Source organism: Python bivittatus, unplaced genomic scaffold, assembly GCF_059951505.1.
Source record: "Python bivittatus isolate LINGU-HERP-01145 unplaced genomic scaffold, Pbiv_v1 ctg000350_np1212, whole genome shotgun sequence".
Classification (NCBI taxonomy): Eukaryota; Metazoa; Chordata; class Lepidosauria; order Squamata; family Pythonidae; genus Python; species Python bivittatus.
The window spans coordinates 16,545,222-16,570,875 of NW_028277074.1; the positions used below are offsets into that span (position 1 = coordinate 16,545,222).

The 25,654-nt window shown below is 34.6% G+C and overlaps 1 long non-coding RNA gene across 1 annotated transcript in view; it reads left to right on the top strand.

The window, feature by feature from the left end:
* Positions 1–4,448: 4,448 nt before the first annotated feature.
* LOC148215126 (uncharacterized) overlaps positions 4,449–25,654 on the top strand; it is a 75,568-nt gene continuing 54,362 nt past the window's right edge. Inside the window, exon 1 of the long non-coding RNA XR_015796724.1 lies at positions 4,449–4,495. This is a non-coding gene — a long non-coding RNA (uncharacterized LOC148215126). The remainder of the gene's footprint in view (positions 4,496–25,654) is intronic.

Below are 25,654 nucleotides of genomic sequence, written 5' to 3' on the forward strand. Positions count from 1 at the left end.
CAAAAAGGTCAGAGAATGATTGGAATGGAGATATAGAAAGAGAAAGGAGAATTAGAAAGCCTCTTCTGGAGTGGCAGCATGGGTTCAGATCCCACCTCTGTGACCAATTGTCACAGGTTCCTTTTTTTATATCATGCCCAATTGGATTAACCCAGACTCAAGAGAGAAACAAAAACACTGGACCCTGGACTGGTGGTTTCTTTATACCTTCCGATAAGGATGTTTTATTTTGTAGAAACAAACATATAAAAGTGATATGTGAGTGCTTTCTATATTATGTGTTATTGCTATCTCTATACTATTACTATGATAATTACAATTACAATATAATATTCAATTACTATGACAGTGTTTATATTATTGCCTATTACTCTGTTACCTTTTACAATTACCTATATACTATGCTCTATACTATTACTATTATGCATCAACATTTCTTTCTTAAGCCTGTTCTGTCTTAAGTCCCCTCTTAATTCCTCAAGTATTTGAGATAGATGGACACCAAAACAATCTTGCCTATTCTTAACTACTTTTTCTCTCCTTCTTCTCTGCCAAAATCTTTCTACATGTTACAACTATGTACTTATCACTCTCTTAGGATTTTTCCCATTAATTTAATGATATGGATTTGATCCACAAAAGTTTATTATGTAATACAATGGTTGGTCTTAAAAGTGCCACAAATTTATTATAGTTATTATTTGTTTGTTTGTGGAGTCAGTATTACTTCATTGGAATTTCATCTTTTTAATGCCAAAGTCAATTTCAGCCTGTTAGCAGAGGCAGGAAACAGTGAAGCTGAACAAGGATGGATAGGGTATCTTAATAAAGAAAGAAGGGGAAGATCCAAGAATAGGTATTACCTAGGAAGGGCCTTATGGCTTCATTTGTGAGCCAGATTTTCAACCCTGTTCTAAAGAAGCTGTGTCCTGAGGTCTAGGATTAGAATTAAACTTTGGATGGCTATTGAGTTTTAGGGTAGGCTACACATTTATATATGCACTGAACTTACATATGCTTCTTAGAGAATTGGCCTGTGAATTGATTGAATTAATAAAATTGAAATTTATTTAAACTGAATTTGAAAAAAATTAATTGAATTTATCTTTGCTTACACGCTTTTTTTCATGCTTACAAAAATTAAGGAAATGATCAAGGAGCTCTTTTTGTACAATGCCTTTTGTGAAATAAAATTAGAAGAACTCTATGTGTGCTTTGTTATACTTTATACAAATACCTTATTTTCCAATTAAAATTATGACTACAAGAGAAATCAGTATTTAAGGAATAATTCACATCCGCTGGCTTGGTTCACACATCATGCTAAACTATAGACTGTTTATTTTTGGTTAAGTGAAATACATGAACAATGTATTAAAAATCTGGCTTAACAGTTTATACAAACACACCCTTGAATTAACTTTTTAGAGGAGCAGAACATGGATGCTATGGTGTCCATGTTTTGTTATGCCAGCTAAAAATGGTAAACTTTTCCTTTACTTTAGAACAAGCTTTACTTCCTTTCTGTGAGAACACTGAAAGTTTGAAAGCATGATTTTGCTTTTCTTTACGATCAGTGATATCTTCCTGAAAAAGTGCAGCGTGGGAAGTAAGGAAACGCCTTTGGCTTTAGTCTTGTGTTTTTGAAAGTGGCTTTTGTGTGTGTGTATGTGTGCATGTGTGTGCGAGAGAGAGAGAGAGAGAGAGATGTATCAGATGTCATCAGGCTGAAAATCTGTATCAGTTTCACCTATTTCCTACAAAGTAAGGAAAATAGCCAAATGGAGTTTAATGTTAATGTTGGGTTAGGAATAGTTTAATGGGTATATTGTTATATTCTGTAAGGGAAGCAGCATTCTGTGAGATACTGGGTATGAAAAAATGCTGTTTATAAATCCAGTCTTCTTTGTGTTTCTGGTTTGTTTTCATAATTTTATTCTGTGAATATTCACAGTACTTGAAGATCAATTGGTAGTCCCTACAATAGAGGTAGTAAAAACAGAAGTTTCAGTTTATCTTTTATTGGCAGTAAGTCTATGTACCATATAGAGGTTTGATGCCTTATATTACTTTTAATACAAATGCTGAATTCACACAAATCCCAAAATAAATGGTAATTTTTGACCACTGAACCTAATATGCAATGTGTTTAAAACACATGTTGGGTGGAGACCTCTGTCTAGAGGAAGTATCAGATGCTTATGGTCTCTTACCCCTTCTCTTCTATAAACCACAGCAAGAATATCAAGGGAAGAATAAAATGTTAAATGCTCTCTTTCGAAAGAAAGAAAGAAAGAAAGAAAGAAAGAAAGAAAGAAAGAAAGAAAGAAAGAAAGAGTGAGTGAGTGAGTGAAGGTGGATTCGTGTTAAAAATCTACAGTATTTTAAAACAAGATATATGTACTGTAGAACATGTATTCCAAATGTTGCTTTACAAACCTTCAGTCTGAAACCTTTTGAGTATAATGCCCTATGATAAGAACAAATGTTTATCTTTATTCTGTCACTTAATAGCTGCCCCTGGAATGGTAACAGCACAGCTGTAGGCAGGAAAGGACAAATAGAATTGGAGCCAAGAGTATTTCAAATATGTCCCTTTGAGCTACTATTCCTTTGAAGCTGTTTCAAAAATCTGAATAGCTAATATTTTTTAGTGCCATGCTTAAGACTGCCATAAAGAAAATAAGTGTTAAGCCTTAAAGGGTGGATTAAATTCACATATTAAGTGTTAAGCCTTAAAGGGTTCATTTGTTTCTACATTTTCTAATTTTTCAATTCCTTCTCCTTCTGGAGTTTTCCCTACATTTGCTCATCATTAAACTGTCTTCCTCCAACACTTCAGTAGGAAAGAATTTAACTTACAAGAAAGGGAATAGTCTGATCAAGACACTGTGTGGTGAGACTATTGTTTGGAACTGACACCTTACAATAGAGAAGTACCTTTTTCTCCTTCCTTTAAAAAGCTAATGAGAACTTTCTCCCTCCAAAGGGTGAAAATGAAGGTATAGATTTTGTAGCCTCAGTAGGCAGTGAGTGAGCTGAAGATGCCTTTTGTTGATGCTGTGGTCGCTCACTTTCTCTCAATTGTCCTCACAGCTGATGATGCCCTACTCATACAGAGTTCACAATAAGAGTTGCTCTGCCCATGTCCTGAAAAACAGTCTATAATTAGAATCACCATCTTTCTCTCCCTCTCTCTCCATCTTCATCAGAGACGGGGTAAATATAACTGAGTTTTGGCAAAGCCAAAGTGTAAGATAGGGCTTGTGAAAAATAAAATAAAAACCGAAGCTTCTGCATCCATTTGTCATCTATTTTCTGAAGAAGAAAAAAACAAAAACATAGTCCAAGGTAAGCACCTAATTATTATTCACTGTTGTAGTTGCTGTCTGATGTCTACCAAATACATTTTACATTACCTTTAACATTTGCCTGTTATTGACATAATAGTATCAAAAGAAGGAGTATTCAGTTCTTTCCTGACAGTCATTTTAGTATGTAAGAAGGATATGATAGCCACATAATAGGGATGTTTCATGCTTTTTTGAATGCATGTCTTATAAGAGTTGCCAGACTGATATAATTTGAATATCTCCTCAAGGATCAGGTGTTCCATGGAATGGAATACTGGGCAGAGTATTCCATTCCATGTCTGCATTTTAATGTACAAATCAGAGGAAACTTTGTTTATTTATGCATCTTTTCCAGCTCGTTTCCTCCATTGTTCTACACACCTCATTTCTCCATCTAACCCAAAAACCCAGTCAAAAAAGAGAAAGAGAAATTATGTGCTTTTGCTCCTGATGAATTGATATTGAACAGTATCAAATACTGTTATCAACAGTATCAACTACCAAATAAAGCAGTTATTCTCAAAGACATTACTGTGTAACACATTTTAAAATTGTCTAAAGGATCATAACTTGTTTTGCAGATTTCTGCAAGAAGTTAGTAAATTTGTTTGGCTAGAGTAAGTAAATCACTCTTCAAACACTTCCTAGCACTTAATGATACATTTCACTTGGCGATTGGTGAGTGAGATACAACTGAAAACAGTATGAGACAAGCTCACATAGAGCACCATAGTCTTATAGTTTAATTAATTCATTCATTCATTACAGAATTTGTAACTAGTCTAGACAATAACTCATTAATGTATATATAAGTGATGAACGAATTGCTCTGGGGGTATAATAATTGCACAAAGGCCACCTTATTATGAAATGCTAAGGATGCCAGTTCGGAAGAAATGAATAACAGTTGTAGATTTGCAGAACCACAAACTAATGGGATTATAAGTTTGAATACAGCCTTTGAACAAATGTCATAACTGGCATGGATTTCAATAAAAACCAGAGCCCTACCAACAATAGAAATACAACTAAGTAAATGAAAGTTATTATGGGAAGCCCTATAACATGTAATTTGTGATGCAAAATCATTGTTTAGGTTTCTTTCCTGGATGTGACAATGGCAGTCAGAAGAGCATGCCTTGGTGAGTATGTTTATATCTTCCCATGCTCAGGAGGTAGTGTTCCATATGTGGCTTACCAGAAATAATCTGGAAAAAGAGTCAATGAACCATATCAGCACTGTAGTTTGTGGTGCCAGTCAATCATGATTCACCCTATTTTGCTGCCTTAGAAATTTAAAGGACGTTGCCATTCTATCCAACATATTTGAAGATTTGGTAATAGACATTTGAAGTAGCTTCAACAAGCATCATGTGCATACACTTTTTAGAATAGCATCTGAAAAAATTAATAGCACCAAACTGGGATAAATTAAAATGTATTCAAGCATTTTTTAAAAGCTGTATATCACAATTGGCTCAACAGAAGATGGTAGGGAAATATTCCTTTTCTTTTGTAAATGGTGATCAAACTGGGAGAATGAAGAAACACAATACACATTGGCCTTTCTCCTCTTTGATATCTGCTTCACAATATGTGTTGGTAGCTAAACATGGGGTGGGATATACGTGGAGCATATAACCCTTTATCACTTAGAAGCACCTTTCTCACCAAATGACTTATAATATGGGGCAGACAAGATTCTGGAACAAAGTGAAGCAAAGTCAGGAGGCATTGCAAAAGCCACATACAGTTGGCAGATTAACAGAAAGTACTATGAACATCTCCCATGTATTTGCTCTGATCAACCCCAGTGAAGTGTGTTATTATTTTTGAAATGTGTTGTTCCTACCACAGGAAAAATAGCATTGTGTGAAAGTATTTGGTGGAACTATGGGTGTTTTGTTTAGCTCAAATGGCTGAAATGTCTTTCATTTGCCAACTTGGGTGTTCGCGCTTTGCTGGATTGCAGAGCAATCAAGAGAAAACTATAGACCACAGATTTATACAGTAGTTAGTGTTATAAACATTTACCAGAACTGCATTTTCCATAAGAAAATCAAGCCTTTGGCACTCTCTCATGTGGAGTTCTCTAGGATCCACCCCACTGATGGAGAATTCCAAAATGGTGGTTTTGAAAATAAATTTCCAGATTTAGCCACATCTGAAGAATCCACAAAATACTTCTTTGAAGGCTAGGATTAACACCTTTCCCACACTGAACAACAAAAGCAGTATTTATATATATGTAATTTCTTTCCCATTTCTTTTGCTAATGCTAAACAAAATGTAAATTGTTTTTCAGGACTGCTATTTAGAAATTTATTTGAGCCTTAGATTAATCTAAAAGTACAAAGTGCAGACTAAGTGGTGGAAGATTCCAATCAAGCATACTTTTTTTAATAATATGATAAAATCTCAGATTTCCTCATGCATTAAATAAACAACAAACCTTGGTAGAGAAATGATATTGGTTAGTATAGATTTTAGTTTCCTTTGGGACATTGTGTTCTTTTCACAATGCATCTCTAATACCTAAATTTAGGGTCTATTAATATCATATTACTTAGTATGCCAACAAAGAGAGTATTTATTAAGATATTGCTGCTTTAAAAAAAAATCTCAGGAAGTGGTCCAGTGGAGTTGTTCAACTGTAAATTATAGCCACACAGATAAACTAGCTTTAATATTTGACTAAATTAGTTCCAAAGAATGCTGTAAGTCCAAAGCTGCCACACTATTTGAATGGAGGCATGTAACTGGATGTAGGATCATGCCATTTAAAATAACTGGTATGCAATTTTGGGAGTTCTTATGGATTTGGTGCTCACTGTAGTGATCTAGGTGACATCAGTGGACAGAAGTGCTTTTTATAAGTTTAGCTGGTTGTCTACTGCAGCTGCCTCTAAAAACACCTGGCTTGAGCTCAATGAAACATGCCATGGTTGCATTTAGGATTCATGCACTCTGTGTTTGTAGGATTGCCTTTAAAATAATATCCAGAAGCTACAATTAATGCAAAATACAGCAACGAAAACATTTTGATGATCTAGGTATTTGGATTTATCAGATTTTCATCACCAATATTAATTTCAATTAGTTTAGAACTATTGTACTTTCTTGTACAATGTCAAGCTTGATGTACCAACATCAAACAGTTTCATAAAATAATATGTTGTGTTTATGGAATGTTGTTACTGTTTCTTTGGCTCTCATGCTCCATCACATATATTTTAGTGCTTTGGACTCAGATACTGTAGTCAGCCACCTCCCTGTTTACCTGCATTTCCTTTTCCTTCTACTCCTGATTTCCAGTTAGCTGTTTGTATATCACAATAATATTTTTCTCCCCCCCCCGGAAGAGTTGTTCTGGGGTTCATTTATCTGAACATTTTATGAGTACTCCCACTAGTGTGAACAGATGTTTCAGTTTGGGGAGGGGCATCCTAGGGATTGGGGACATGCCCCCAAACCAGGAAAATATCCTGGCTTCTAGGAGTCCACCTTAGTTACAGCAGCACAAGCAGTAACATGGGAAACAATTTCCATGTTTGCCATTTCTGTGCCTGCATGCTTACTTAAGTAGGTCTGCCATATCTGGCCTGTAAAAGCCCAAATGATCACAACATGTCAACAAAGAATTAGAGTTTAGAAACACTGCTATTCATTCATCCAGATTTTTGCAGCTCTTATGATAGCCCTAACTTGAGTACTGTGCTTGAGGTGGACTGGGCACCAGCAGCACTGCAGGAAGCAATATTCAGAAAATGACATTAGGTTATCACACTGTCTTGATGTCGCCTGGGTTTTCTTCCATTCATAAACTTAGGTATTAACTACTCATTAAATGGCAGATGAGGATGGAAGAGAAAATCTTCATTCTCCACACTCAGATTGATGAATAGAGGAGTCTATTGGTTGTTAGTTATTTCTTAACTTGGTTTGACCTGGGTGAAAATCATTTTTCACACAATGAAAGAGCACAAGAGAGAGGGATCAGAAAATGGAGTGGTGAAAGTTGCTTTGTTACAGAAGAAGCTCTTTCAAACAGTAGCTTTCAGTCCCCCTCTCCTTCTCTTCCTGGTCCTTCAGAAGCATTTTTTTTTTGGGGGGGGGTCTGGAACTTTTTGGAAATTTAGCTATGGATTAACATTAATAAATGTTTAAATACAGATAGTCCCTGCATTAAGAATGCTCTGTTTAAGGATGATCCATAGTTAAGAACGGAGCCTATTGTAGCAAAATTCGAGTAAAATGCACAATGGTTCAAGTTAATTACATAATACTACTTATACAGTATTATACAATAATACTGTTCCAGCTTACATACAGATTTGACTTAAGGACAGACCTTGGGAATGGAACTCATTCTGAAACTAAGGACTTCTTGTATATAAAAAAATAGCCTGCCTAATTTTTTATACTCTTGAGAATCTAGTTGGCTTATCTGCAACCATTTTCCTTTTTTTGTTCCATGTACTGCCTATTAATGTAGGACTGAAACAATTGGCTGTGTACAACCTACATGGTTGATCTCTTTTTGCTTAAAGGAAGGACTATCTCCCTATATCAATATATAGTCTTCAATTTTTGTTTAACTCAGTTTTAGACTAGAAATGGCAAGAACTACAATGGGAATATCTTTCTACAGTATTTATAAAAATATCTGTAATAGATTCTATTTCTGATATTTGATTCAGATACTACATCTTCTACTGTATATTCAGCACATAGATACCCCAAGGACAGCTTTCAAAGCTGTCCTGCTCTAATAAAGCAATTATAAAATCAAACAGGGACACAGAAGATTGAACTGCCTAACATGACTATTTCCAAAGGCTTAAGATGAGTTTAAATGCCTTAAATCTTTTTAATGTAATTTCTCAGACATTTAAATCATGTTTGTGATTGAAGTGATCATAAGAAATCTAGGTTCCACTAGGAAAACTCATATGAAACATAATACAATGCCTTTTGATCCAAAGCCTCCTAGAAAGATTTGTTCCACAGAAGGCAACAATCAATCAAAAGACCTCTCTTTTAATTCATTCTCTATGTTAGAAGGCAGGAATATATAGACTTTTGATAATTACCACATCAAATAAATGTTGTTCTATCATACATACAGAACTGATGCGACTTGAGTTATATATGAGTTGGGGTAGGGATCTTTTTAAACTGTAGTATGTTTATTTTAGGATTTTTATTCCCATTTTCATCTGTTTCCCAATTCAAAATGTCAGGAAACTGCACTGTTGTTTTCAGCAATTATAGTTGGAGGTGAGTCTGAAGTCCTCAAAAAAGTAACTTGGGGCCACAAGTTACTCAGCCCTGAAAGAATATCAGGAGATTCAGCCTGACTGGTGGCAGCCAAAAGTAATTATCTTTTACTTGAAAATCATTGGAAGAAGAGTCTGCCAGTAAAATTTACATTATTTTCCCCCAGGTTGTATCATTTTCTTGTACTCCTGCACGAAACTATGAAATAGTAACTCTTGGCAGCTATTTTTTAAATGTTGTTTCACATTTAACAGTTTCCTAGATGGAACTCTTGGAATGTAGCTCAGTAGGCTTTTAGTGCATAGTTTTTCATTCCGACCATTCATTTCTCTCTCAGTGATACTTTTTTTTCCCCCCTCAGTGGTCTAAAGATGAACTCAGTTGGATTCCCCTCAGATGGGTAGCTGAGATATGATACATCATGTACTAATCCAACTTAAACAGTCCTTGTAATACTTGAATTTAAAGCCATGTTTCTGTTTACTATTTTATTAAAATTTGAATTTTTAATATATTTTAAATAAAAATTTAAATGTACATAAATTTTAAATAAAAATTACATGTACATAAAACTTGCAAGACTAGTCGTTAAGGAATCAGGTTTCACAACAGTTTTATTTTGCATCATTCTCTCTGCCTAAAGAAAATCAAACTTGGCTAAAATATTTTTTTTCTTCATTAGTGATAGTTGGAAAAAAATGTACTCACTTATCTTAGTCAGGTTTTAACATATAACCTTAAAAGGAGAGAATCAGGGTAGATAATTGAAATTCCAGCTCAAGTGGAAGCCCTCACTGGTATGTAGGGTCTCCTTGCTGCAGACAGTCCTGTTGTATCCATGAAGCCTATCTCTTCAATGACACATCAACATGACTTAGTGGGAAAGCTTCACTTATACAGTATTACATGTCTAATCTACTCAGTAGGGCTGTAGAAGTTACCAATGTCTGATAAGTGGGATGGAGGAAGTAAAAGAAGAAAGAGAGAAAGAGAGAGAGAGAGAGAAAGAAATGAACATGGAAAAAGCATCAGGAGCTAAGCTGGGAAATCCAACAATTGTAGAATTGCCAAGTATGTTTTTATTTTTTTTTCCTGGCAGCAGGGAAAGAAAGAATGCATACCTTCTCAGATGTAAGTCCAACTGAGTTCAATGGTGCACTGGTGCTCTAAGCTAAGTGGTATAGAATTGCAACCCTCATTGTTGATATAATAATTAGATATTTTAATCAGTAAGTTTGATTATGTAATGTAAGGTCAATGCAAGAAATAACCAATTCAGATAACTTGTAGATATGAGGCTCACAGTTGGCTATTGCTCCCCCGGAGGTCCAAGTTTATATTTTATCATATAAAATTCTACACTAAACTCTGATTGGAAGAAGGATGGGGATTAAATGAAATAAGCCATTGAAATGAGGTATATTTGCTAGCTCTGGAATGTAATAAAGTTGGCAGATCTGAGAGTGTTATGAAGGGATAGAAAATTGTTAATTTTCTATTGCTGCCATATTTATACAGCCTGGAGAGTTTGTTCATATTTTTGTTCAGATGCTAACATGATTGGTTTGACATGTTAAACGGGACCATTTACTCTTCTAAACTAGGATTTCCTACCTCGTGTTCTACTCTAACTGCACTAATTATTTCAAATGTGATTCTTATGTGGTAGAAGGGTTAAAAAACAATCATGCCTTTTTTATATAAAAAAAGACAAATTGAAAAAGCAAATCCAGGTGTATTTGCTTTATAAATGGTTTTATTTTTCATAAGGTCATAGATCTCTTATGAAGTTCTAGAATACTATTTTTTAGAAATAGTTCACTAATTGGGCCTAGTCCAAGGTCCACTGGCATGTTTCACACAAAAAGCCTTTGGATCAAACATCACATACCACACACATACGCACACATACACAAGTTCTATTCTAATACATAAATTGTATATGCCTTTTTTGCTTTGCCAGAAAATACATTTTATTTTCAAAATCAGCATTGCTAGACAATTTGAGATTTTGCTGAAAACTGAAGTGTGATTAGTGCTTCTGTTTTTCCACTTGGGTATCAGCATGAGGGGACTTGGCCAAGCCAGAACTAAGGAGATCACCTAAAATTCTTTTGAATAATATTTCCCCAAAGAAATAAGCTTCATAGTAATAGCTGAAAGGTTGTGTCAGCTTCTCTTCATTAGCTTTTCCATATGCTCAGAACTAAACATGCCATTTCAATATGCGCAGCTTCATATTTCAAAGACGACGGAAGCAAGTTGGTTTTGCATCAACCACTTTGTCACTCTCATCCATACGTTCCTACCCAGTAGCAGGGCAAATGAAGCTATTTGTCTGTTTCATGGTTGCTAAATGTATCCTGTATATCTACAGATGGCAAAGATTTACTAGATATATACTTGGCTTGGGACCAAACAATACATACTGAGAAATGTGGAGTGCTGCAGTTTTTGTAGAACTGTAGCACTGCAGAACACATATATAGGGTAGCCAGGAAAACAGCCTTTCACAAGAAAGCAATCACATGAAGAAAATTGTGTACAATGGAAGACATATCTTATTATACAATTGTATTGTAGTATGATCTGCTATAAGCCTTGGGGTTGGATGGGATCAAAAACACAATAAACAAAATAATATAAACTTGTGATAAATAATGAGGATGTTTCAGAGAGTTTTTGGGCACATACGATAGGCAGCCATTTGGCCTTTTCTCAAAGTATTTTGCTGGCTTAGATAATGAGTGACATTAACTGTAACAAAAAATGTAACAAAAAATACAATGTTTCTGAATATTGGGTTTTCCACTTTAAATTTGAGAGCCAGTTTGGGGTAGTGGTTCAAGGCATCAAGCTACAAACTGGAAGATCTAGTCCTGCCTTGAGTATGAAACCAGCTGGGTGACATTGGGCCAGTCACTCTCTCTCAGCCCTAGGAAGGAAGCAATGGCAAACACTTGTGAAAAACCTTCCCAAGAAAACTGCAGGACTAGTCCAGGCAGTTGCCAGGAATCAAGACTGACTTGATGGCACAAAAATCAATAACACATTAGTCCCATTCCATCTATTAGGACTTCTTCCAGAGACATGTTCAAATATATCACCAATCCTTAGTAGCAGCCCCTGCCCTTTGTAATACCCTTTCTCCTGAGACCAGCAGACACTTACCTCCTAGCCTTCTGAAAAGCCTCCAAGACCTTGCTTTTCCCACAACCATTGGGGTAGTATGGTGACTGGAGCCCAGGAAAGTTTTTGTGGCCATGTGGGGATGTTTTGTGTTTGGGAACACCAGGAGTTTCTGAGTTGTTTTTTTATCCTTTCTATTGTTTTTATTCTTATTTGTGAACTGCCCAGGGTTATGTTGTATATGATGGGTGGCCATATAAATCTTTTCAATAAAAATAAACAAATAAACAAAACCCACAAATTTTATAACAACTTAAAGCCTAACAAATTTATAAGAGTTTAAGATGGAGTTAGAAACCATTTCATGGTGGGGGATGTCCTCAACATTTTGGGAGGAGAAAGGGCCACGTATTGGGTGTGTGTGACGAAGCATAGCAGGTTGGACTTATACCTATGGACAGGGCTGGGATTGCCACTTTCTCCTGTGTCTTTTATAAGGTATTTGAGCATTTATTTCTTTTTAAAGCTTTTTTTTAATATCAACTGTAAAGTTTATAAAATAATTTAATGTTGGGATATTTCCTGACTCAAAATGGGAGGGATCTGTACCATGTGTTTTCAGATGCTGTTCAGAGGAGTTTTGAATGGTTACAGATATTTTTAAAGTGCTATAAATTCTTTTTGGGAGGGGGGTCTATTTTAACTACCGCAAACTAGCATACCTAAAATATGTAAATATATAGGAAAAATAACTACAATTGCTATTGCTTAATTTAACCAGCAGCAATTTATTTCAGTGTTGCAAATATAGACAAAAAATAAACCTGAAAAAAAATAGTTCAATCTTATTAATTGCAAAAGTTCAAAATTCATTTTTAATATTTGTCTGTAGGACAATGTGCATAGTTATGCAAGGAATAAGTAAAACTGTATATGAAATCAATCATAAAACAGTATTTCCTCAAGAAAATGTTTACTTGTTTCTGGAAAGCCTGAGCTCACACTTCTAATACTAAATCGCTGGGATGAATTTATAGAAGTTGGACAAGAAGTTGTTAGTTACTAGTTTCCTTGGTACTTGGCCAAGGCTAGTCAGATGCTCAGATATATCATGCACAGAGAGAGCAATGTATGAGTCCTATTGGATTGCTAAGTTCTTGAACTAGTTGCATCTCAGTGAAAATGTATTCTTCAAGCTCCTCATAGCATTTTTTAAAAAATCAGCACCTGTTTGTTTTCCTTTGCCAGTATGCTCTGCAGATATCCCCGTCATGTGTGTTCTTTGCTGTGGAGACTAAATAAAATAAATATATAATGTTCTGCCATCTGAAGTTAATAACAACTTTTAAGGGACCGAGATGGGACAAATAATTAGCTACTTTCCCCACCCACATAGCCTCAACTGAAATCAAGTACAGTATGCAGTGCTATTTTTTTTAAAATAACAACAGCAAATATTAGGAATTACAGTCACACAACTTACATTTCATGTCTAAATTGGTCTGGAATGTTGCTCTGAGTTTCTTTATTTTTTCAAAATTTCTCAGGTAAAGGCATCCTCAGGATCCAACTCTCATCAAAATGATGGTGGTAACATAGTGCCATTGTAATGCAAGTGCCACCCTTTTTTATGTGTTTGTGTCGATCACATACTTTTGACTTCCCAAGCTTTTATAATTTAATTATTGGCTTCACTTTGACTTTTAGAATAGTTATTTTTTCTTTTTTTCTTTTTTTTAAATGTGGAATAGATTCAAGGACATGGAAGAATACAAGATTCAACCAAGAAGTGACTTAACAAGAAACATATTTTCTATGAAACTTAGAAATAAACAAAACATTTCAGAATTATCAGATATATCTCCTGTGTAAAATTATTTATTTAGCTGATTTTTGTTTCTTTTCAGAGAAGCATATAATATAACTATATATAGATATGATTAAGTTTCCTCCCGCCTTGTGCAGTCTCTATGCTGCTATTTTAAATGTTGTTTTTAATTTAATTATTGGATGGCTATTCTTTTAAAGATATTGCAGTTGTTTTTGTAAATAAGAGAAATAGCAATAAGCCACTGTATTAACATGCATATATTTTTGTTTGTTACTCATGCTTGCTAGCTAGCTAGCTAGCTTTTCTGTAATTGTGAACTTTTAACAACTTTCCAATTATGCTCTGGATAAAGTGCAGACTTCTGGCAGAATGGAAAAAATGTGCTTCATTTTCACCTGCTCTTCTTAATATGCACTGCTAGAAACATAAGACATTTGATACAGTCTCAAAGGAAGGCTTTCCTTTCCAAAGAAACAAAGCCTTTACTTTCAGATGCTTGAAATCTATTCCTAAAACGAGACAGTTATATAGTGATCTGTGATGTCTGCATTTGAAATAGCCTAGTTAACACATGTATTATTCCTTTTATATACCTGTGTCAGTATGTATTTGTATTTCCATTATGAGTTTAAGATTCCATTTTGCAGACTGCTGTGTATTCTCACTTTGAAGTGAAAGTGATAGAAATTATGCAACTTCCCTACTCCATAATTAGAATCATGCTTCATAATTAAGCTTTAAGAATTCTTCCAAAATTCTATTCAGGCTGTCTGTACCAGTGTTGGAATGGAACAAACTGATCTGGGTTCTAACACCTGCCAAAAGACTAAATTGTCTGTATTAGCTCATAATCTGCATGAAGTGAAATTGTGATTTCAGTATAACTCATTCAGCTCAACCTCCATTTCTTGTTCATTACACAATTCACTTTTAGTGTCTTTGTTATGGTAATATAATCATAGACTGAATAATAAGCAAGATGCATAATGAAACTTTGCTGTATGCTGCACATTAGCTACATCCCTTGAGTTCATGTTGAAAATTAGCAACTTCAGTAGTATAAATTGGATTTAATTTTGATGTAAGCCAATCATTCGTATTTCAGATATTGTAATTTGGAGAGTATGTGATGTCAAGAGATGCCAAGCACATCTTATTTACTACCTTTTTTCTCACCAGAGAAAGAAAATGTACTTGAGATTTGCTATAGGAACAAGTAAGCCTCTTCACTCCAGTATCTTATATCTCATTGATCACTGTCTTGAAATTCTGCCAAGCCTTCACTTTGGCCAGGCTGGATGCCACCTTGATGAGGCACTACAAAAGTACATCCCTACATTTTGTGAGATCTCTGTTAACAATTATTTGTGCTTTCTGTAAGGTATAAATTGATCATGCCCATTTTATAAAGTTTTCCTCAAAATTCATATCTTCCAAAACCTTGAACAGGATAGCCCAGTTCAAATTGTCAAAGGCTTTCTCTTCATCTAAGAAAATAATTGTAGCTTGTTTTTCATTATGTTGCTCCAAATATTCCAAAATGTCCAACAGATTTCTAATATTGTCTTTGAGCTGTCTTTTAGGTAAAACCCACACTGGTCCTCATGAATAAATTTTTGAAAAATGATTTTCAATCTATCAGATAGAATCATTGTGAACAACTTTAGTCATTATTCAATAATGATATTGGCCTATAGCTTCTTGCTAAAGTCAAACCTTGTCCCTCTTTAGGTATTAATGATGTATTGGCCTCTTTCCACCTCTCTGGCATCTTTCCTCCATCCTGTTCATCCTGTTCATCCTGTTTTTTAAAGATTGTAAAAGTGCATATTCAAAACATTTATAGTAAGAACCTGATAATCCATCTGGTCCAGGCACCTTTCCTAGTATAATCTTTTTTATAGCTTCAAAAACTTCCCTTATTGTTATAGGTCCATTCATAATCTCTGTGTGTCTGTAATCGTCTTGTTTCTTTAAATATTTATCTATTTTCTCTAGAGAGATGTTGCTTCCTTTATACAAATTGGTATAATATTGATGAAATGCTTTTTGTATGGCCGCATTGTCCATTAATACAATATCTCCCTCTTGTAATTTCATATCATTTTCTTTTCTTTTTGTAATTTATATGCTAGCCACTTCCCTGGTTTATGTTAAGATGGGAGAAACTACAACTATCATTGCTGAGGAGAAATTCTGTGATAAAAATGAATGTTTTTTCTACAATGGTGTTTTTGTTTCAGACAATATCTGTTTTGACAACTGATGCACCATTTAAATAATGGCAGAAGAATATATCTACCTTTGTCTGGCAGGAGAAAAACCACAAGTTAAATATAAAGTGTTACAAGATGCAAAGGCAAGAGGAGGATTGGGTCTACTTGATTTGAAATTGTATTTTGCACCTTCCTGTTTGGTTTGGATGAAAGAGTGGGTGCTGCTGAGAAATAGAAGGCTCTTGGAGATAGAATGACACCACCTGAGATTTGGATGGCATGGATATTTGTGGTATGACAAAGTCAAGGTTAATGTGGGTTTTAAAAATCATTATGTTAGATGTGCCATACTGAGAATATGGAATAGATACAAATCCAGGTTCTGCCCAAAAACACCTTTGTGGCTCTCACTACAAGAAGCATTTTATATATGAGAAATAATAGACAAACAGAAATGGCTAACTTCTCTTGAGATACTAGATTTTTTTCAAGGGGAACGTAAAATAAAATCAAAAGAAGAACTGTTGGCACAGGCATAGTTGTCAGTGGTTCTCTTATTTACAATTATTAGAAAGATTCAAAGTGGACAAAATAATTTATGGTTTTGGACATTGTAAGACTGAGTTTGAAACAGAATGATGAACATGTAATTGCTAAAATGTATAACATTTAATGAAATTTGAAACAGAAGAAGAAGTGAAAGAATGTATGCTAAAATAAGCTAAAATTTTTGGTTACAATATACAATGAAACAATGGGAAAATATATGGCTGAAAGGACTGAAATTTACACTATGTTATAACTTTAAAGAGAATTTTTATAAAATGATGTACCATTGGTAAAAATTGTCTAGAATGTATAAATGTACTTCAGATTTATGTTGGAAATGTGAACAACAAGAAGGGACATTTTTTCATGTTTGGTGACGTTTAAAAAGGCTAGAAAATTTTGGATCCAACTGCATACACTGATTCAGAGTATTTTAAAGATTAATATACAATTGAAACCAGTGGTTTTTATTTTGGGATTGATGGATCAACAGTTGGAAAAAAAATCATGGAACTTTGTGTTTGTACATAAGTGCAGCAATATTATTGTATGCCCCCAAATGGAAAGATTTGGCACTACCGACAATGGAGAAACAGTTGGTGAAGATGATGGAACTTGCTAAGATGGCTAAATTAATTTCTTTGATCAGAGAAAAGACAGATTCTATGTTTATTGCTGACTGGAAATCCCTTATAGACTTTTTGTGTGAAACAGAAAAAATGGATTTATGGTTTTGATGATTGAAAGAACAGTTTATAGAAAAAAGACAGTCATTTTGTAACCGTACAGCAAGAGGTAAATTTATAATTGTACTTATAACTGCTGTGAAGAAGATCGGAAGCCACTTATTTGTATCTTTTTTCTTTCTTTTCTATTTTCTTTTACTTTTCCCCCCTTTTTTGCATGTTTAGCTTTTTCTTTGATTTATTTTTCTTTACTTTTTCTTACTTTATATTAGTTTGTATTAGTTTTTATTTTCCTTTTTAAAAATCTTTAATAAAAATTATAGACATATTAAAAAATACATCCCTACATCAGTATGCATGTCCTTGTAAGGATGGCTCAGTAGAGTCCTTCAGCCATATGTTCCTTCCTTACTCTTTCTACAGGATATCCTAGATCTCTTTTTATCTACATTATCTAGAAGAAATTCACTGGCAGAGAGTTTGATTTCTATTTCTTTGTTCTCCTGCCTGACCATCGGTCAGATATTATCCTTCCAGGTTGCCAGATTCTGTAGTTTTCTGTGCAACAATATGGAACAATATGGAAGTGCTTTGCCATTCCTGGCACCTATGATTTTGTTTTACTTCTGATTTCTATAAGAGGGCCAAGACTCCTAATATTCCCTAGTGATATTCCATCAAGTACTAACTAGGTTCAAAGCTGTTTAGCTCTTGAATCCATGCAATAGTGATAGGTGCTACTACAGCAGAGGTATTTCTCCCTATATTTACAACATTTCATTATACAATTGATAAATTTTAAATTTTATTTAATCAACCCAATTAACTAGCTCTATGCACCTTTAGTAATGTTCATTGTAGTGAGTTCTAGGCAGCATTCCAATAATGAAGCATTCCTTATTCAAACTTAAAAAAAAATCTTTCATGGTAAGAAATGTGGTATATCTCATGCTTCAAATAGAGCATTATCTTTATTTTACTTGTCACTCCACCTATTAATTTTATAATTCTAATGTATAGTATAGGTATTGTTTTAATTTCTCACAATTCATTTTCCCAAATTACATTGCTTGGAATTTTATATTAATCCATTTATTCTTTTTCTTCTTTTTTCCAAGCAAAGTATCTTTCTACAGCCCACGACTATCATCTAATCTGTGGGAGAGGGGAAGAATTTAATGTTACTGAAGTCCTGTATACCTAATGGGAGATAACCATTGTTACTATCAAGTTTACTAGATTCAAGAGTTATGTTTATATAGGCCTATTTCATCCAAGATTTACAACTCATGCACAAGTTATTGCTCCCACAAAGGCTCTTTCAGCTTGGAAAATTAAATGTCCATAACCTCTGGGCCTGATGCCATTATAATCCACAGCCCAATATATGATTGCATACAATATGTGTGCATTGTTGAAAAATTGTCTGGCACATTTGGTCATTGTGATGTTCTATCTTCCTGCCATTTTTGAGGAAAAAAGGAAATGTTTTTAAACACCTCAGTACAATAGGTCTGTTCTATTTTTCTAAGTCAGATCAGATGTTTTTTGCCTATTATTTACTGAAAGTGTAAATAATATCAAACAGTTTCCAGTTTTGCCAGCAATCTCTGTCTTGAAAAATCTTTGCTCATAAGAAGTAATATGCCAGTGGTTCTGCCTTAGATTTATCTCTTGATTATTTTATGGTATTGTTATATTGAACTCAGTGGTCTAGAAGTTAAACTGAACTATTCATTAAGCTATCAGATTTCAATATTACATGCCATGACTTTCAAAATGGACAGTGCATGACTTCTTGGAACATCACATTTTCATTTTGATAATTAAGCCCAGGGGTGCTTAAGCATGAATTTCTGTTGATGTAGGAACTGTGCCTGTTTCTAAAAACTACGTTTGGCCCTGGTCAGCCATTTAGTCCTTCCTTTTAAAAAGATTTGGAAATGTCAGTTCATTCAGAATACAATGGCAGAATTCTTGCCTGGTACTGGTTTAATGGAGCATACAATGATTCTGTATCAAGTCCATTACCTTCTGTGTTGCACAGGGGGAAAGATTATTATGAGAAAAAGCAATTAATAATTAATAATGCAATTTTATAGATCTACTCAGGCAGAAGCCTCACAGATTTAATGAGATTTATTTCTGGGCACTTTTAAGCTACAGTCCTGTTCCTGGTTACCTGGGAAGTTACATTTGAGTAGATATGTACAGTGTGTATTATTCATTCTCTTCAACTAAATATCTTCACATTTTTTTCATTCATTTATTAACAATTTTTCATCGTTGATAAATTATGCAGTTAGTTTAACAACAAGGGAGACTCTTTTAAGGTTTGGAAACTCTTGTGCTCTGATTGCATTCTACCTTAATGTCCTTTAGATGGGGAAAAAAGGAAGATCAAAATTACCCTTTGTAACCCTGAATGATTTAAAGGCTTCTCAGCATAATGAAAATTATAAAGGGCTAGTCAGAGGGTCCAGGAGTTCTTGGGGTTTATAGCTTTACCCTGGCTACCAGAACTTTTCTCTTTGTGAGACAGATGGTGCTAACAAAGGAGACTCATTGGATGGTAACTTAATCTTTGAAAAGAAAGAGGTTTTACTTTGCAGCTAAAAAGGAAACACCAAAAGACCTGAGAGGCAAAACAGACAGGGACCAAAAATACTAAATAAAAAATAATGATAGTACCAGTCGACATAGCACAGACAGAAGGCACCATCTGTGCAAACATTCAAGTTAAATGCAGTGGCCGTGGAAAAAGAGTCTTATCGCTAGGAAAGTACAGGTTTTCTTTAATTGTGCCTTTTAATCTTATATTAAAGATTATATTATTATTATATTATTCTATTTTATTTTAATATAGCAGTAGTCATGGCTTTCCATTAATTTTGTCTGAAGATAAAATTTAGGCAAAAAGTTTTTTTCTTAAATAGAACATATTTAAAGAATATGGGTTCTTACATAAAGTTTACACAATATGAATAGAAACTAGGGTTAGATAGTATGGTCCTCATGGGCATCAATGAGACTCTTGATACCCGATATGACATACAGGTAGTCCTTGACCTATGACCACAATTGGGACCAAATCTTCTGTTGCTAAGTGATGTGGTTGTTAAGTGAGTCAAGCCAGATTTTATGACCTTTTTTGCCATGGTTGTTAAGCGAATCACCACGGTCATTAAGCAAATCTGGCTTCCCCCATTGACTTTGCCTGTCAGAAACTCCCTGGAAAGGTTGCAAATAGTAATCACATGACCCTGGGATGCTGCAACTGTCATAAATACATGCCAATTGCCAAAGTGTCCAAATTTTGATCAAGGGACCACAGCGATGCTGCAACCGTCATAAGTGCAGGGGCCAATTATAAGTCACTTTTTTCAGTGCTGTTGTAACTTTGAATGGTCATCAAAGAATGGTCATAAGTCAAGGATTACCTGTATGTCAGGTCCCACTTTCTATCTGACTTTATTTTTTAAAAAATATATTGTTTTAATTTTAAAAAAATGTTAATATGGCTTGCTGTAAAGCTTTCTAGTGTGAATGCTATATGTAGATTCTAATAATATTCTTCGTAAATAAATATGGTGAGTGGCTGCAAGCATTAGATTTGTAGGTTGATGCAGGATGGGCGGGATGGGTATGCTTCTTGTCCCTTGGGCCAAAGAATGCTGGTAGGCAGGGCCTAGAAGATGTGCCTTTTCTGCCGTAGCGCCCACCTTATGGAACATTCTCCCTCCAGAGGTCAGGATGGCCCCAATTCTGCTGGGCTTTTGTAAGGCTCTAAAGACCTGGTTCTATGCCTTGGCCTGGGGCCCGAGTGTGTGCGGGGACATACTTCTTGGTTGCGTTAGTGATTTAGGTTTGTTGTTTCTCGGCTGGTTGGTATTTTAACTTTTGTAATGTTCATAATTGCTTTTATTTATTTTAATTCTGTTTGTTGCCCAAAGTCACTTGTTGAGATGGGTGGCCATATAAATTGGATAAATAAAAATAAATAAATAAATGATTCCTTTCCTTCCCCCTATTAAAAAATAAAAACATTTTAAAGCACTTCAAAATAGATGTCACTGTGTACCTGATTATTTTTAATAATCACAGCAAATGGTAACAGCTCTGATATAAATATTGATTTTGTATTATCATAATATGAGGAAAGATCTATTTCAGTTCTTTCTTTACCAATGTAGTGACAAACTAAACAAAAATATAATTATTTAGCAGAAAGCAAGTTTTAAATATAAAACAATTTTTAAATAGAATTATTCCCCACTAAATGCATGATAGCTTGGAATATGATAACTGATGATATAATTTGGGGTTGTCAGATTTTTATAGCACAGTCAAACTTCATACTGCTGTTAGTAATGGAAGATGTGTAGCCAGGAAAAAAAAAAGACGGAAAGAAAGAGAAAGAAAAAGAAGGAGAGAGAGCACAAGTTTGGCATTTTAATCATTTCTACATTAAGTAAGATATAAGATAGCACTCATTTTTTTAAGAAAAAAAAAACTTTTAACTTTAGGAAAAGCCTCTGCAAATTTCAAATATTACCTTCTCCATCTCATTTCACAGATTCTGTCCACATTTTGAAACCTAGAAAAAAAAATCCAAATCAACTCTCAAAGATTAATTAAATATTCTCCCTTCTTTTAGCTGAATGCTTTAAAAGAGACTGATACATCTGCCTGTACCCATTCATTTCCATTAACACCCTACCAACATGGTCTAGTGTCTGTCAAACACCAACCAATTACCAATGGAGGCAAATACCCTAATCAAGGAACTACCAGAAGAACAGAACAAAACCCCACCCCCACCAACACTGGCAGGGCATGCAAGAATATGTACTGTAAACAGAGAGCAAACCCCATCCCATTCTAGCACCAAAGATGTTACCTAGCCAGGTAATGAAACGTTTGCAGGAAAAGAACCAAGCTCAGAGGACCCCAAGGACTCCACACTAACCAATTAGCCTTTTTTCCCCCAAAGCCAAATATTGCCAACTTGACTCTAGTGACTCCCCAGATATTTCATGGAGTAGAAAAGTGTGGGGAGGAAGAACATTGCTTGTAGCAAAATGGGGACACTGAAGAAGGTAAATGGATAGAAAATGGTTGTGTTGATCAAATTCTTAAAATTGTAAGAAAAAGGTGCCATTCAAGAAAAAGCAAAAGGGTATGTATGCTTGTATTTATTGATGATATATTGCCTTTGTTATCAAGACATTGTACAATAAAAATGTTAAAAAGAGAAGACAGCGATAGTGACAAAACAAAGCTACAAAAACAGAGATTAAAATCATGGAGAAAAAAGCATGAAAATTCTGTTGCCCACTATTTTAAAATACCAAACTTAAAGAAATGTTTCAATTCCTTTCCAAAACGCACTAAATAATTCTAGTTCTAGTACATTTGACAATACTACAATGACAAAATTCAGGAGAATAAACTTGTGTGTCCTATTTGTGGGTATAGCAATCTGTATATATATCAAGGCAATATGATATGAAAATTATAGTTTTCAGTTCTCACCCTAGTTGCCACATTAATTGGCTTAATAATTATGTTATAATTATAATTAACTAATAATCAGCCCATTTGGGCATAATACTAGGTGGTCTTGGTTGTTTTTCTTCTTTTGCTGTGACTTAATTTCTTTCTTCACTTTGGGAATCTGTAAAACAACCTTTATCATCTCCATATCAGCACTCTCCTAGTACATATATAAAAGTTTCCAAGTTATAACTGATTTTTTTAGTCAGGTTTCAAAGAGCTGCTTCTTCATTGCTTGATTTGATGATTTGATGATGAACACAGAACTTAATAGTTGATAATAATTTTAATTGAAAAGAAGGTAGGCATCGTGCAAACAATCTGATAATCATATTTTGGTTCTATGGCCCTGATCAGTTTGTTTAATTTAATCTCTAGATTATGGTGAGAAATGCCTTCTAAAATCCTGGAAAGCTACTGCCAGTCAGAAGAGACACTACTTAAAATTACTAGAAATACAACTTAATTTAAGGAAGCTTTTTAACCTCATTCATATAAGGGGGTTGATAGAATGCTGCTGCTGCTGCTGCTGCTGCTGCTATTATTATTACATGGTATAATGTACCAATAAATGAATTTTTTAGGAACTTCCATAGACTGAAACAAGGACAGTGACTGAAATATTTAACATGTCATACATTTCTCTATCCACAGCTATAACAATTCTTCAAGATATGATAGCTCATTTCTGATTTAAGCAGTTTATTAGTTTCATGTAACCTCATTTCATGAATCTTGTAGTGGTGGAGGCTTTCACATCTTGGTAATGCTATGAGCTATGCTGTTAAAAGTTTATACTCCCAGAAGTTTCAACCATTATGAGCAGATAACAGATGAGGGATCCCACTAAATGCAATCCACTGGAGAATGAAATGGCAACTCACGCCAGTATGTTGCCAAGAAAATCAAACTGACATTCACAACTAGGACAATGTCAACAAGTACTAGAACATGAAGCCTCCAAATTGGAAGGTATGACTAGCACTGGTGCTTATGTGGCTGGATTAAAGCCACAAGAATGCCCAGCTGCTGACATGCCCAGAAACAAAAAGAAAATTTGATGCTGCAAAGATTTGTGTACTATTGCTGCATGGAATATAAGAACCATGAAGCAAGGCAAACTTGATGTTGCCAGAGCAGAGGTCAGGGCTGAATATTGACATTCTAGGGATTGGCAAACTGAAATAGACTGGAAAAAGTGAGTTACATCAGATGAGCATTAGAACTTCTGTTGTGGGCAAGAAAATAGAGAAGACAAAGAATAGTCATAATTATTTTTAAAAAGAGTATCAAAATGTGTGATCAGGTACAAAAATGATGTAATGATCTAAGTTTGATTCCAAGGAAAGCCAAGTAGTGTTATGGTGATCAATATTTATGGTCCAGCCACAAATGCAGAGGAAGCAGAATAGGAATATGACTATCTGCAATATCTGGTTCACATGAGACTGCCCCCCCCCAAAGACATCTTACTAATTATAAGAGATTGAACTGCTAAAATTGGAATACAACTACATGTGTAATAATAAGAAAAAAATTGGTCTCAGTGTTCAAAACAATGCAGAACACAAACTAATAGAATTCTGTCAAAAAAATTCAGGAACTTCTTCCATCAACCCAAAAGACTGTTCACATGGACGTCACTGGATGGACCATACCAAAATCAAATTGACTATATACTCTGCAAATAAAGTTGGATGCGCTCTATTCAGTCATCAGTAGCAAGACCTGGTGCTAATGGTGGCTCATTTCATAAATCAGACCAAAGATATCACCTCAATATTCCACATGATTATGTGGTGAAGATAAAGAATAGATTTAGGGGAGTAGATTTACAAAAGAGTTCCTGTAGAATTCCAGACTGAAATTCATGATGTACTTACAAATTAAACAAAAATATCCTGAAGCAGAAAAGCAGAAGGCAAAATGAGCCACTAAGCCACTAAATCTTAGTGGCTTAGTGGCTCATTTTCCCTTCCGCTTTTCTGTCAACAGGCAATGCCAACCCAGTGCAGATGAGCACAGAAGTTCAAGTAATAATAGGCTTCTAATTCTAGGGTCAAAAATTCACAGGGATGGTGATTGAAGCTATAAACTAAATAGAAGTCTGCTACATGAAAAAAGGCTATGAAAAATCTAATGAAAATAATGACGTTCAGAGGCAACATGCTGTCAAAAACAGATAAACATAAATATAATAAAGACAATGCTTTTCCCATTTAATATAACTGCAAAAGCTGGATCATGAAAATGGCTGAATGAATAATAATTCCTTTGAATTATTTTGTTGCAGAAAATTGTTGAGAATACCCTGGTCTTATATATTAAATAATTATTAAATTAAATAATTCAATAAATAAAGTAGACTCATTTGACCTATGAATCCAAAACTTAGATAATACTAAGAGAAAGGCAAGAGTCATTGGAGAAGACCTAAATGCTTGGAAAAATCAAATGCAATCGAAAAAGGCATATAGAAGACAAGGTAGCTGGATACTATCACAGTTCACACAAGCATGAGCTCGCAAGAAGTGAAAGAAACGGTTACTAACAAAAAATCCTGGTGAATTGATGTCTATAAGTTCATGAAGAGTCAGAAACCTCTGTATTAATTAAATGTCCACCCCCAAGGGATGCAACTTGATAATCCAGTCCACTATCCAATCAGTCCATTCCTGGGCCTATGTATGAAAGTGATTGATTTTAAAATTATAAAATTATAATAATTATAAATTTCTGATTCTTGTATGAGCTTTCTTTTCTGTAAATATGTCAGAGGGTCATTAACTGAGAATAATATAAGGACAACTTTTTCTCAAGTTGCACCTAGACTTTGGAACTTCCCTAAGTAGTTTGCCTTGCCCACCTTTAGTAGAATTATATTATGTCATAAAAATGGTTTTTTTAGCAAATTTATTGTTCAGATAATATATTGATATATATTGTTGATGTCCAAATGCTATGGGACCATGCCATGGCTTAGTGGCCTTCTTAAATTGAAAGAAAGTTCAAGAATAAATACAATGGTGGTTGGATGGTTGAGTGGGAAGCACT